This window comes from Eurosta solidaginis, chromosome 1, assembly GCF_040869045.1.
Source record: "Eurosta solidaginis isolate ZX-2024a chromosome 1, ASM4086904v1, whole genome shotgun sequence".
Lineage (NCBI taxonomy): Eukaryota > Metazoa > Arthropoda > Insecta > Diptera > Tephritidae > Eurosta > Eurosta solidaginis.
Genome location: NC_090319.1, coordinates 285,442,780 through 285,458,859, shown reverse-complemented (window position 1 = coordinate 285,458,859; position 16,080 = coordinate 285,442,780). Strand labels below are relative to the sequence as shown.

Here is a 16,080-nt window from a genome sequence, read left to right as displayed (position 1 = left end):
CGTTTTTGCTGCATAAATTTGAATTTTACATGTTAATATATTTGTAAACTTCACGCCTGATTTCGAAGAATTGCTACTGTTTTTTATGTTTTTTTGAGAATTGTCATTACGATTGATTTTTTATGACCTTATATAAATCTGCTTTGAAACGAGAAGTTGTTACTATCTAGAAATTGTAAAGATTACAGAGACTTAAAATAACATAAATTCGGCTTATTTGAATCGTAATCGTAACTGTTAGCAAGACTTTAAAAGTAAATGTAAAATTGTTTTTTTTTTTTTAATCTTTAAGAGCCGCAAACAAGGAAATGTCCTCCGTATGGAAGCTCTGAAGCCTCTTGAAGCTGTATATTTGCATAAGCTCAAAGTGTTTACCCCAACGGCAAAGCAGGGCTTATTCTTAAGCTGGATAGTCCGTTTTGAAGCCATTAGGTGAGCTCGAATTCTCCATCCTTTAAAAACGGAAACGATTGACGCAATTGTTAATTATTAATGGACTTAAGATAAGACGATTAAAGTGGGTTGCACTGACAATCTCGCATAAGCTTTCTTTCCGAAAACAAATATAACTTAGCGTTTGTACGCATCTAGAAGCGGAACAATGTATATCTTTCGATATTTTCAATAGCCTGACTTGCTAGTTCCGTGGTACTCATATCACTTCTGTGACGCTATGTCTGGGAAGTTTGCGTAGCGACTGTGTGCAATTCATGACTACGTTCAATAAAGCATTCCTGCTCTGGTGTACATTAATCTCTGCTTATCTGTCAGAGTAAACTTCCATGCATGTGAGTTCACACCATCAATTGGTACCATGGTAAACGAGTATTGGGCACTGGTAAAATGTTTCTTTGGCCAGTGTGAATTGGTGCATCATGAAGTTAGCCCGATGACGACAGGTACTTACATAAAATTGGTAAATTTCAAATCTCTTTATCGACATTTTTCTGATGTAAAGGACGCTGGAAAGGCTCAACAGACCCATACTTAAGGAGAGGGAAGAAATTTCAAGTAAAATCATTGCCCTCATTTGCCATTACGATTGGAAAATTCCATGAAAACTCACGACATCATCTTATTCGGTAATCTCTGTCAGTTTAATGGAAAGTATATTGTCTAAATAGAGGGGCAGCATAGCAAATTTGTATCCAGAATACTGGCAGGGCAAAGTCACAATCAACTGCAAGTTGCTAAGATTTTACCATATACGTCTGTTGAGAGGAGATAGAGCATAACTTCGAGGCCCCTTTTGGGAATTTTGGGGAAGTGGATTTCAAGATACTTTGTGGCTACTATTAGAGCTATGTCGTGTGTATATATCATATTTCATTTTATCTGCCCTTGCTGGTTTTGTTAGTAAGATTCTCAGCATGGGGCTCCTCAGTAAAAACAATAACAGACATCTTTATAGGGTGGCACTGGAAGCGTATCGATTTAAGAAGGAGTATTAAGAAGTCATTCTCATTAGAAGTAATATCATAAGTTTCGCGACCTGCACCAAATACAGTAGGAACTCGCCTGACATCACCTCACACCAGATGACGAGATCTTTCTGAAAGATTATTGATACCAAACGCTCAGGGGAAATACTTGAGTATACTAAAGCCCATTACTCAATGGCGATTTGAGTGTTGCTAGAGTATTGTCTGCTGGCATGTGAACTGCTGAATATTTACCATATAATGCTAACGCGGACAACCATACCCTTTTTTACTTTTTCTAGGCCAACACATAAATAACCCAATAGCTCGTATCAGTGTATATGAATTCCTGGAAAGAAAGGGTTTCCTTACGCCTAGCCTCCAGCACTTTAGTTAGTTTGATGCAATTTGAATTATGTTCAGGCATTTACAGACGTTGTATATGTTATGGATGAATCCAGATCGGTACATGACGCTCAGCATATCCAACTAACTTTAGGTTGAAGGCCCCTTATAAAATGCTATCTAATTAGTTCCACACTCTCCGTCTGAATTCTACTTTAATTTGTGGTTTACCTCTAACTCTTGCAAGATCATGGCCCACTCCCTTTACTTTCAGCTATGATTCGTCCACTTACAGATTCACAAATTCAGTGCCACACTTATTTTCACACTCCCTTCCTCTGTAGAAGGTATGAAGATATTACAGCTGATAAATATAAAGGTAAGAAATCTGGAATACCGGTATATCGCAAGAAACCTCATCCGAGTGCACTTTGCTGTGCAGCCTAGGTTTATATTAACATGTTAGCTCACACTCTATTATCGGCGTTGTTCCAAAACCTCCCCCGGGTCCAGACAGAGAAAAGAAAGAAATTGTTTAGCTCCTCCGTCGTTTGATAAAACTAATGGCCCAAATCTTTTAAGCAAAACAAGGAGATCGATGTCTAAGCCTTATCCTTTGCACTAATTGTCTAGGGTATCTTCAGGTCGAATTTAATGAGTGCACAATCAACGCGGCGGTGCAACCTGATACCAAGCATCGTGTATTTTCTTTAGTATTTTTAAGCCAATCTCAATAACTCTTCTTAGTTGGTCACTGCGCAGGTTGTCCAGAATTTTGCTATCTGACTGGGGTTTCTAGGTATATTTGAACAAATCATCAACAGGAAATTATTCAATGTTCATTTAGTTTTTTGCTACACGTACATGCACCAAACACATTCATCCCTTTCGTTTTTTTTATGCATTCGAAATTACTCCATCGTTACTCGTATGATTTGTCATTTATTTTCACGTACCCCTTTAAGCCACTTTCCTCTCGTTCTCAAGTCAACTGACGACTTGACGTGTTGGGTCATTGCATGATTTGTATGTTTATGGGTCATATAACATGTCAAGCACCTCAGAACTGGTCATGGCATGAAGAGAACAAAAAATGTAATAAACCGTTAAATGTGTGTTTGCACACATCCATATGCGTGTAGGTAAATATACGTAGGTGTGAATGTAATTTATGAACGGCAGTTGTAACCAAAGTACTCATACGCAATGTGGCACTGTTATGCGGGCCATTAAATTTGCCGGCGCACATTTAGTTACAAAATTGTGTGACCCTTAGAGAGTTTTATAGTTTTAAATGCGTACAGTTTTTTTTTCTTGCAGTAATGCAACAGTAAGAGGCAAATGTTCGATCTTACGTATGACCTGAGCGATGTAGTATCTATATGTTATAAGAATCAAAAGGCTAATAAGAATAAGAAGGGCAACAAGAAAAAACTGCAATTGCAACAGAACAAAATTGAATAATTAAAAAAAATGTTTAAGTTAAACGCTTTTATTGAAAACAATATTTACATTGAGTAATAATAATACTAAAATCTAGAAAATAATTAGGTAGGTCCTAGATACTAGTAACCACACTCCTCATCAATCTAGGGCGTTGATCAGACAAATAAATAAAAGCATTGGGCGCGTGAAATTTCTAAAACGGTGTGGCGTAGCATAACCAGATTAAGGTTCAGTTGGTCTTACTTATACATATATGAAAATATCATTTGTAAAGATATGACTATCTACAGAAATTTGACGGGACCCACGCTTTTACATATTTGTTTGATCAACACCCTAGATTGATGAGGAGTGTGATGACTAGTACCTAGGTCCTACCTAATTTATCTAAGTATATCTCTCACCATTACCTTTAATCTTATACTTATTCTTAATCTTCCTGCTAACCTCTTTTTACTACTTTGTCTCAAACCATTACCCTTATTCTTACTTTTACTCTCATTTCTTTCTCTTTTTATACTCAGTTGAGCAAAGCTCACAGAGTATATTAACTTTGATTGGATACCGGTTGGTTGCACAGGTGTAAAGGAATCGAGATAGATATAGACTTCCATATATCAAAATCATCAGTATCGTCCGTTCGCCCGTCGGCCCATTAACACGATAACTTGAGTAAATTTTGAGGTATCTTGATAAAATTTGGTATGTGATTGCTAATTAAAATGAATGATATCGGACCATAACCACGCCCACTTTTTCGATATCGAAAATTTCGAAAAATCGAAAAAGTGCGATAATTCATTAACAAATACGGATAAAGCGATGAATCTTGGTAGGTGAGTTGAACCTATGACGCAAAATTGAAAATTTGTAAAATTTTGGCCAATGGGCGTTGCACCGCCCACTTTTAAAAGTAGGTAATTTAGAAGTTTTGCAAGCTGTAATTTGGCAGTCGTTGAAGATATCATGATGAAATTTGACAGGAACGTTACTGCTATATCTATATGTATGCTTAACAAAAATTAGCAAAATCGGAGAACGACCACGCCCACTTTTAAAAAAAAATTTTTTAAAGTCAAATTAAAAAAAAAAGTTAATATCTTTACAGTATATAAGTAAATTATGTCAACATTCAACTCCAGTAATTAGAGTCATCCCTGGTCCACCTTTATGGCGATATCTCGAAAAGGCGTCCACCTATAGAACTAAGGCCCACGCCCTTTTAAAATACTCATTAACACCTTTAATTTGATACCCTTATCGTACAAACAAACTCTAGAGTCACCCCTGGTCCACCTTTATGGCGATATCTCGAAAAGACGTCCACCTATAGAACTAAGGCCCACGCCCATATCGTACAAACAAATTCTAGAGTCAGCCCTGGTCCACCTTTATGGCGATATCCCTAAATGGCGTCCACCTATAGAACCATGGCCCTGTTAAAAGACTCTTTAATACCATCCATTTGATACACATGTCATAAAAACACATTCCAGGGTTACCCTACGTTCATTTTCCTACATGGTGATTTTCCCTTACTTTGTCTCCATAGCTCTCAACTGAGTATGTAATGTTCGGTTACACCCGAACTTAGCCTTCCTTACTTGTTATTTTTTACTTTTCCGATTTCCTTCCAATTGCCTCTACTTTTTCTTCCCATTTCGTCTGTTTTCTCTTTTCTTTTCTTGCAATTTCACCTTTCCAACGTGCAGATATCCGCACAATACATTTCTAAGGTAATAAAAAAGTAGCAAAATAGCGCCAAACATTTTTCCGTCCTACTACTTTAAAATTCATGACCGGATTATGAGGGCCGTCAAATGTTTGTTGTTGTACTAATAAGATCATGATGAATGAATGATGAAATAAATATTCAGGTGTCCTCATCCCGTTGACGTTTTCGACATGCATATTTTAGAGTGTTGTCAATCATACCTAACTGATTTTACTATACGTTTACAAATATAATAAATATATAAACCGCTACCAGAATTTTTTATACAAAAAGATTAAAGTAACTTTGTATTCAGCAAGAGAATATAAACAAAATTTTGAAGAAAACTAATTTCTTTGAAGAATTTGTACGAAAAACATGTAAGGAAGTCTAAGTTCGGGTGAAACCGAACTTTACATACCCAGCTGTACACTTGAAATGCTGTTGTTGTTTGGTTTGTGTGCTTAATAGTGTTACAAGGCTGCTCAATTATACATATACATATGGTTCTATTTTGAACTAATTTTTCTTCGAGTTATGGCTCCCGAAACATAGAAAATTGCTTAGTCATAAAAGGGGCGGTACGACGCCAATTATTTTTAATTTGAAGTTAGGCGTGGTCCTTAAACGATTTCGTTAATTTTTCTTTAAGGCATTTTTATAGTAAAGGCAACCTCCCTGCCGAATTTTGTTACGATAGGTTTAACGATTTTTGATTTATAATCAATATTTGTAAAATTGATTTTATCACAAGTGGGCGGTGCCGCGCCCATTTAAAAAAAATTTTAAATTTTTATTAAAGTCTCAATAACCACACGTCAAATTTCAACATTCTAGGTGTATTATTTACTAAATAATCAGGTTTTTGTGTTTTCCAAAATGTTATATATATAAAAAGTGGGTCCAGATAAGCTCGTGTACCAAATTTGGTGAATATATCTCAATATTTACTCAAGTATCATGTGGCGGCTACCGTGGTGTAATGGTAGCGTGCTCCGCCTATCACACCGTATGCCCTGGGTTCAACTCCCGGGCAAAGCAACATCAAAATTTTAGAAATGAGATTTTTCAATTAGAAGAAAATTTTTCTAAGCGGGGTCGCCCCTCGGCAGTGTCTGGCAAGCGCTCCGATTGTATTTCTGCCATGAAAAGCTCTCAGTGAAAACTCATCTGCCTTGCAGATGCCGTTCGGAGTCGGCATAAAACATGTAGGTCCCGTCCGGCCAATTTGTAGGGAAAAATCAAGAGGAGCACGACGCAAATTGGAAGAGAAGCTCGGCCTTAGATCTCTTCGGAGGTTATCGCGCCTTACATTTATTTTTTTATTTTTTATCATGTTAATGGACGGACGGACGGACATGGCTCAATCAAATTTTTTTTCGATACTGATGATTTTGATATATGGAAGTCCATATCTATATCGATTTCTTTATACCTGTACAACCAACCGTTCAATCAATGTTATAATACCCTGTGTACAAGTACAGCTGGGTATAGTGAAGTAATCTAAATTTATTACTTTTGAAATACACGTAAATTCTGGCAAATAGAGCTGCCGAAAAAGTGAGGTTATGTTGTTGACATCACCTTTATAATTGCATTATGACTGAGATAACCTTTCTGGTTTTATTAGGCAATGTTTTTCCTCATTTTAAACCTATGTGACACTACTTTATTTTGCCTTGAAATCCAAGCCAGAAAAACTGACGAAACATTATCGGAACTTCAAATTACAAAGCCAATTTCTACCATGAGAAAGCGAGACCGTTATTCCCCCAAATTTAGTGAGGTTGACATTTTTTCTGTCTATGTTTTAAATTTTAGTTTTGCATTAACAATTTTAACAATAAAAACAATGCAAATAACACGGAAAAATTATTTCGATCTCTGATTGTTCACTTTATCACTAGAAAGTTGGTCCTAGTTGTGGTTTTATTCACAAAATTTTGAAGCTAAAATAAAAAAAATTTCGTTTGTCAGAAGAAAAAAAGAAAAAACGGCCGAATATCAAAAAAACAACCTATCGAAATACAAACTGGCTAGTTTGTTTTTAATGAACTAGGTTGTATTTTTCTTGTATTCCGTTAGTTTTTTGAAATATAGTTTTCACACTTACACCAGTACTGGAACCGTATTACGAGTGAGGTCGACAAAAAATATAAGAGAAAATAAATAAAAAAATAAATAAAAATCATATAGGTATTAGGTAAGTTATTTTTTTCTGAGTATACCAAATTAAGCGTATTTTTTTGACTGAGTGTGGTTTTGTGCATATATATATGTAAGCAATGTATGTATGTAACATACGTCACAGCTGCCATTCAACTAACATCTGTCGAAGCAGCAAAAAGAACAAAAAAAAGGTGAAGGAAATAAAATGTTTAAATGTCGAAACTGAAACCTTTAACGTAAATAAATACATATGTGACCTGGAATCATGAAACGAGCTTATTGTTCGAAAATACCGTTTCTCACTTTTTGAGTGATTCTCATAGGAAATTTGACGCTCTTGTTTTTTTTTTTTTCTCGGACGTTGCGACAGCGCACTGCCCTCAAGTGGCCCGATGAAACCAGGCTAATCCTGTTTTTGTTTTGTTTTTTAATTCATACATACTTTTTTTTTTTTTTTTTTTTTTTGTATCCTAATTCTTATTTATGTGTTGTTTATTATTTTTTTGTTACCGAGTCTTTGAGAGGCAGTGGCTTCTTAAGGGCCGAGATCTAAAACCGCTCAGCTACCGGGAAACTCATCAGCTGAAAAATATGGATTGACAAAATACAATAGACTAAAAGTATAAACATAATTTTTTAATTATTAAGAGAAGATAGAACCGTCTTTTTTATGGCAAAGAGCGAGTCCGAAACATCAATTATTCTCGAGTGAGAGTTATAATCTTCACACAAACATAGAAAAGGTTCGTGTAGCTGGAAATTGCTTCTGCATTGTTTAAGAATTATAGGTTTATAATGCCTTGAAACTCGGCATGGAACATTCAAGTTTACTTCGTTCAAAAGAAATGGGCTTGAAATTGATCCATTTAAAAGTCTAGCCATAAATAGTACACCTACCATTTCTCTACGACTTGCATGTGTAGGAAGATTTATTAGTTTTAATCGATTAGTGTAAGGAGGAAGATTATACGGAGAGCCCCATTGAAGATTTCCCAAGGCGAAAAGTAAAAACTGTTTTTGAATTGATTTTAGTCTATCCACATGAACTTGATAACGCGGATTCCAAATTATCGACCCATATTCTAATACCGGCCTCACCAATGATGCAAAAAGGGTTTTTGTAACGTAAGGATCACTAAACTCCTTTGCCCATCTTTTCACAAATGCTAAAAATCCTCTCGCTTTATTGACTGTGGCGTTAATATGAGGGTTAAAACTAAGTTTGCAATTCATTGTAACTCCCAAGTCGACAAAAACGTCAACGCTTTCCAGAGTTTGATCATTAATTGTGTAGGAAGCTGGCTGTATGTTCCCACGTGAAAAACACATGGATTTACATTTTTCTATGTTGAGAGGCATAAAATTCGCATTACACCAAGTAACTAAACGATTTAAATCCGTATTTTATAGTTGTGGAAACATCGTTTATAAAGATCAAAAACAGAATAGGGCCGAGATGGCTGCCCTGAGGCACACCGGAGGGAACATCGATGACATTCGAACAAATGTTTTTAAAAATAACTCTTTGAGTTCTACCGCAAAGATAGGAGATCCAGCGATTTAGGGCAGGTAGAAAACCAAGCAATTCGAGTTTATAAAGAAGTAATGAGTGGCGTACTTTGTCGAATGCTTTGCTGAAATCAGTGTATATAACGTCGGTATGATGATTGTTTCTAAACCCATTAAAGACGTGAGTTGTAAATTCAAGCAAATTGGTTGTGGTTGATTTGGCTCTACAAAAGCCATGCTGAGAACTATCTATCAATGTAGAAATCGAAAATGTAAGGTGATTAGTAACGATTGCTTCGAAAAGCTTAGGAATAGCGGAGAACTTTGCTATTCCACGATAGTTTTCAATAGACGACTTGCTTCCTTTTTTATGGGATAAGAAGAGATTCCTTCCAAGCCGTCGGGAAAATGCCATTTTTTAAAGAGAGGTTAAACAGATCAGTAAGGGGCTGGTAAATGTATTCCGCACATTTTTTAAGAAAACATGTTGGTATCAAATCGGGACCGTATTTGAAGGATTCTTTCAGGGTCTTTAGATGTAGTAGAACATCTTCATGCAGCAAATGTGTGGCATATATTGAGTTACTAGAATGGAGCTCATACGGATATTTTGTAGGTGATGGATCAATCACAGCAGAGTAATTAGAGTGAAAGAATTGAGCGAAGAAATTTTCAATCTCTTGATCGTTGCTGGAAATGCTATTTCTAAACTTCATGGCAGAAGGAAACCCGTTAGTTCTGCGTTTAGAATTTACGAAATCATAAAAAGACTTCGGGTGGCAAATAATGTTTCTTTTAATTTTACATATGTAAGCTTTATAATACTTTTTATTAAGTTCAAAATACTTATGACGGAAAATAGCGTACTGTGCATAATGAGAATGTAAGCCTGTTCTCTTATATAATTTGAATAAACGTGATTTCTTATTTTTTAAAGCTTTTAAATCTTTAGTAAACCAGGCTTGCACTGGTTCCATGTACGAGCATGTGCGTTTGGGCACATGTTTTTAAAAATAAAGTATAAATGGTTTTATTAAAAATGTAAAACGTTTTCCTCTACATCCTCTTTATATCGAGGCCACGTTATCTCAGAAAGCTCTTTATTTAAATTGTTGAAATTAGTTTTGGAAAAATCAAAGCATCTGGTAGAGACACGTGTTTTGTTAGTGCAGCCGACTTCGTTGCTTATGATTTCGTAAGTTATCTCAAAAGAAGGATGGTAAACGTCTTCTGGCAAAACAAGAGGTTCACACCGATTTATAGAGAATTTAAATATGTCGTCAACAAATGCTAAGTCTAAGAATTTTCCATACTTATTCGGAAAGAAGTTGATCTGATTAAAGCAAAGATCAGTAATGCCAGCCAAAAAGTCATTGTTATGCATCTTGGATGGTACGGGGACAATATTATGATCAACGGTATTCCAAGATATATGTGGTTAACCGCCTAAAACAATCATTGAGTCCGTGGGCTTTATCATCGAATTGACTGATTGTAACAGTGAAATATGGTGCATATACACTGATAGATCAGAAGACGGTGGAATATAGCAAACGGCTAAGTAAATATGACCCCGGCCTAGTAAGATTCGGATGCATTTAAACTCGATGTAATCAACTTCGGCTAAATTAACATCTTCAGATGGAATTGAAGAATGTTCAGCTAGCAAGACACCACCTCCGTCCTATTTAAGCGATCATTTCTATAGGTCTGATACTCACCGCAAAAAATTTCGGAATTTAAAACATTGGGTTTCAGCCATGTTTCGGTAAAAGCAATAATATTATAGTTACAGTGAATGGTTTTCAAATATAAGTCAGTTAATTTAGTATTTCAGCCTCTAACGTTTTGATAGTAAATGATTAAGCAAGATGTTAAATTAAGTTTTTTGGATCGGAACTTTGAGGAGGAATTTTTGCTACATTTTTAGTAATCTTAATAGTGTTATGCACAAATTCGCGAACAAAAGCCCCTGGCGGCCAAAATGCGCTGTCCAAAAATATATCAAAATCTTTTGAGTGGACATCAATTCTAAATGAAGAAATGTTTCTTTCGTAACTAAATTTAAATTTTCTTAAAGTCATGCAGTCAGCCTTAATTTTCGAAGTGACATAAGACTTGATATCCTCAACGGAAGTGTCTTTGTCAAAGCGAGATACAAAAATCGATTTTTTGAGCGGGACTTCAACCAGCTTCTTAGCCGGTGCTTCTGAATTAGAAGTCAAAGATTGAGAAGTTACAGTTTCAGAAGGTACAGTTTGAGACTCTAAGGTTTTTTCCGCGGCCTTAGAAGGGGATGGAACCACAGCTTGCGGATTAGGGGAAGCCAAGTCTATAAGCTCCACTTGCGGAAGATTAATGTTCTGAGCAGGATTAAGATTCAAAGCGTTAGGTGAGTCTTAAGAGTGTTTTTTTTATTATCGCGGTTGTCTTTATTTCTATTTAAACAATGCGGTAACTCATCCAAACACTTGAAGGATTTGAACAAGCTATCGTATTGACTGAACTTTTCCGTGATTATGGAAAACTCTTTAGCAATTTCAGAAAACGCATTTCGTGTTTGTCTAAACAGTTTGTTCCAACGCACAGTGTTTCGTGTAGAACAAGCTAGCTGGATAAAATTATTTTATGGGATTTTCCATTTCATTTATTACAACTACGTCATTTTTTTCAGCCATATGTTCTTTTTTTTTTATTTTTTTCCAAAATTTTACTTCATATGCATACATTTGCTTATTTCATATACAGTAACTCATGTGAATAAGTGACATAGATCCAAAAAAATTTAAAGGACTTAAGAATATTACTTTATTGTACTTAAATTGAATGGAATACAAATCCCAATACTCTAAAAAATTCTAAAAATTCGGAAAAAAAATTTAAATTTTTTATGAAAATTCGTCGAATTTTTTAAATATAATTTAGTTTTTGTTATAGATCGTGACAAATTTTCTTATGGGAAATTAGTAAAAATAAATTTGCGAAAGCGAAAATTGTAAGAATTATCCAAAAAGGGGTGTCTACTTATTTATGTGAGTGACTGTACATACATATTTTGTATTTATTTGAGTATTTATCCTGGCACTACAATTTTTACAGAATTATTTTATAGTACCAGTCATGAATGTAAAAGTGAATTACAATAATAATAATAACAATGTAAATAATTAAATTAATTATGTCAAAATTACTTATTAAAAAAACTTAAAAGTAAAGTATCATACAAAGTAGAAAAGACAATAGATTTAAATTGAATAAAACCTGATCCAACAAAAAGTTATAGGGTAGGTTATCTTTTATAATTACGTTATTATTCGTTATCATCACTTTCATTCGATGAGTCACTTTTGGAATAGTCATGAACATCAGCAACACTACTGTGAAAGCTTGAAACAACTGGTGTATTTATTGACTCCTCAACATTATCGGGGGACAGTAAATTTAAGACTTCTGAAGTCAGATACTTAGGTATCTCCCTAAAACTGTTAACTAAAGGATCCGATATTATAAGCAACATATTCATAAGATCTCTAATCGTGGCTTCACGCGACTGCTTTTGTGTGTTATCAGCCCTGAATCGTCTCAAATCTTTGTTACGGGCTTCCTGTGCTTCCTCGGAAAGTTGACCAATAGGTAAAATTGCTGATTTTATAATATCAGTACTATGCACTAAGAATTTATGAACTGTAACAGGCATATTAAACCATGGATAGAGATCTATGTATAGTTTTTTAGTCTCGACCGCAAATTTTTCAAATTTTTGGATATTTATATTGTACCCAGATGCTAATGCGCGAAGGAGAGTGTCGAATCTTTTGATGAGCGTTACATCCAATCCCGTAATCTCAGCACTAGCCTCAGAATTTTCGAAAAACCTACGAGCAGTGTTGCCGTCATTGGTATTGCCGAAACCTGGTTTTGGTTTATCTTCATCAATCCATTGTATGTACCTGTTTTTATGCCTTGGTTACTGGTGCGGTAGGTTGTGGCAGGTTGAAGTCAATGATCTTCGCCTTTTTGCTTTTGGTGTGATCTTGTTGACCTTGCGCGTTTATTTTTGTATGTTTTATGGCTACGTGTTTGTTCCCTGTACCAGGGAATTGGTTTTGCCGTTTGTAGATCAGCTTTAAAGGTTCAAATATCTCGTCGGAGCTGGTACGTACACACATCCTATTGATATGTAGAGATAACTAAATCTACAAAAAAAAAAAATTAAAAATAGATGTGCAAAGAATTCGCAATGGTTTTTTCTTTCGACTATTAGAGAATACTTGCGACTATAACATATGTAAAATTTAGCCCGGGTGTCCGCGGATGTATGTAACTTTTTTGTTCCTAAAATTAAAAATATAGAGAAAAAATACCTTTTCTTCTTAATAACGGAATGTTAATTATATTGAAAATACTCTTATTGCGAAAGAATTACTATTATAAAATTTTACTTACCTTCGAGCTTAGAATCCATCAAAAAAATTATGTAAAAGTGTTCACTTAAAAGAAATATGAATCTTAATAATCAACAAGAATTTTGCAAATTAATCAATGCATTTTACGGCCACTCCTACCTTCTTACTTCAATTACTCAATATATATGAGCAAAAATATCAAAAAAAGCAAAAATCCCATTATTTTGTTTGTTTTCTTTCATTTCTCATTACACTTTTCTTGGAATAAGAACTTTGTTTTTGTCTAGCTTGTTCTACACGAAACACTGTGCAACGGAACAAACCGCAGTTGTCTATCTTTCTTAGTTTTTCACAAATCGCATTTAAAGCCAAATCGGACCACAAATACGATTTTTTGAAATATTTCGATCAATGCGCCACCTGCCGGAACTGCCTGGATTGTCATCGGGTTCTGAACTATATTCCAAGTTTCAAGCGTGTAGTTTATCGGGAAGTACACAGAGTCTAGCTAAGCAAAAACTTTAAACGCGTTTTTCTCGATAACTTGTTTTCGCACAGCAGGGTCGTTTCATGATTCCAGGTCACATATTTCCCTTTTATACTGACGCAATAGAAAATGTGTTAGTTGGCTGAATTTTAGTGCTTGGTGGAATTATTGACTCGTTTCGAACTTAGGTTGCCTTATGGGAATTATCGTAAACGAATTGACAAATTCGAACGTTTTTCGTTTGATACATTGTGACTGTTCGTATATGATTTAAGCCACAATAAAATACATATGCATATACAAACATATTTTTTTTGGGGACCGGCACGTACTTTTAAAAAAATAATTGAAAGTTTTTGTATTCATTTCGGGCTTCGAATTTTAAATTAAAACATATACATACATATGTGTACTTATGTAGACGTTACATATACATTGTATGTGTAGTTACATTTTTGATATTTACTCAATATTGTGACCAATATTGATCACTCTTTTATTTGCTTGGTTGATGCTTGCCGTTAGCAGGCATATGGGAATAAAATTGGCGAAACTTAATCGAAGTAAATAATATTCAACAAAATATGTTTTATAAAGTCCTTTTATTTGTATATGAAATAACTTATGTATGTATCGTGTGTCTCTTCTATATAGTAATGTATAACACTAAAATTTGTTTTCATTTTCTGGTACATTTTTTTTTTACTCTTTTGTATATTGTTTGTTTGTTTTTATATTCAGCGCGCTTTGCGCACAGATTATGTTTGATTGGATAACGGTTGGCTGTACAGGTATAAAGGAATCGAGATAGATATAGACTTCCATATATCAAAATCATTAGTATCGAAAAAAAAACTAAGCAAAGTCCGTCCGTTCGTCCATCTGTCCATTAACACCATAACTTGAACAAATATTGAGATACCTTCACTAATCGGTATATGGGATTATCTGTAGATTTATTGGTATTATAACTGAGCGAAATTGGGCGATAACCACGCCCACTTTTTCGATGTCGAAAATTTTGAAAAGTTTAAAAAATGAGATAATTCAAAAACAAATGCCGCTAAGCTAATGAAATTTGGTTGATGAATTGGTTTGTGACGAAAAATATAATTCTAAAAAGTTTTGGAATATGGGTGTGGCACCACCCACATTTGGAAGAAGAAAATTTGGAAATCAAAAGCCGGTAAAGAAATTACATTGAAATTTAGCAGCGACACTCTCCTGGCCATATAATTTGACTGAGTGAAGATAATCACAATCGGTTAAAAACTACGCCCACTTTTCCTAAAGTTCTAAGCTTAAAAAATTTGCTATAACTCTATGGTATTTAACTACATTTGACTAATATTCTACCTCAGTAGTGGTATGGTTGAGCTAAAACAAAACTTGAACAAATTTTGAAAATGTACGTGACCTGCTCCTTTTTTCTCTTTCCAAAATACTTTTAATGCCATAAGTCGAACAAAAATCTCCCAATCCGAACGAAATTTGGCATAAGCATTTTTTTCATAGCTAAAACTGTTTGCTCTGGAAATGAGCGAAATTGCCTGAATGCCACTCCTACTTTTTATACTCAGCGTGCTTTGCACAAAGAGTATATTAACTTTAGTAATGGCATGAACAAATCGAATAAATATAGATTTCTATATATCAAAATGCTCAGGATGAAAAAAGGAATTGATTTAGTCATAACAGTCTATTCACACGATAACTTGATTAAATATTGAGATATCTTATTGAAATTTAGTATATATGTAGATTCAGGGCCGTAGAGAGAATATCCGGTCCCGGGACTAAACAATTTACGGCCCCCTATAAAAAATCTACTAATCCATTTGCTCATTCATGAATTCTTATTGATGGATTACATCAAAAAAATTTTTTGCCTCATCAACTAAATTTTTTCTTGGACTAAGAGCTCAAAATAAAATTAACACAGAATATTTACTATTTATACTTTTTTATTGTAATGTAGAAATAAAATTCTCTTTTAACAGCTACATATTGTTTCAACTAACCTTTTCTAGTTATTTGGTAACATTTTAGTACATTTATTATAAATAGTTATAATGATGATTATAAATTTGAACTAGAGGGTTGGATATAAATGAGTGGCTTTTCTTGCTTTTTTCGCTGCAAAATTTTTTATAATAATATCAAAATTTCACTCTCTTGCCAAAACGGATTCAACACAAAGCATGGCAAGTCCTGAAACTCGCTCTGGAGATGAACACGATCTATGAAAGTTTCTGATTCTTGCTGAAAAAACGTTCTGCACTAGCTACAGTGACAGATAAAGTGCAAAAGATACATACGTAAAGAACACAAATGTTGGGGAAAATTGTATAGAAATTTGGAACATAGATGGCATTTAGCAATTCCAATGGTGACAGACCTTTATCAAAATTTGCTTCTTAAATGTGTTTTAAGTTAATCATTTCGCATTCTAAGCTTTGAGCTACGTCCGACTTGTATTTTTCGCCAAAATTGCTGCGCTCTCCCGAGCCGTAGTTACATCCATCCATGTCTTCAAATTGCCACAAAAAGGAAAACGTCTCGTTCAAATTTTTCATAGCT

General features: G+C 34.6%; 1 protein-coding gene across 14 annotated transcripts in view; it reads left to right on the top strand.

Annotated features, from left to right (window-relative positions):
- Positions 1-16,080, top strand: part of LOC137237421 (tropomodulin-like) — a 406,385-nt gene that overhangs the window by 216,955 nt on the left and 173,350 nt on the right. The window lies entirely within an intron of this gene.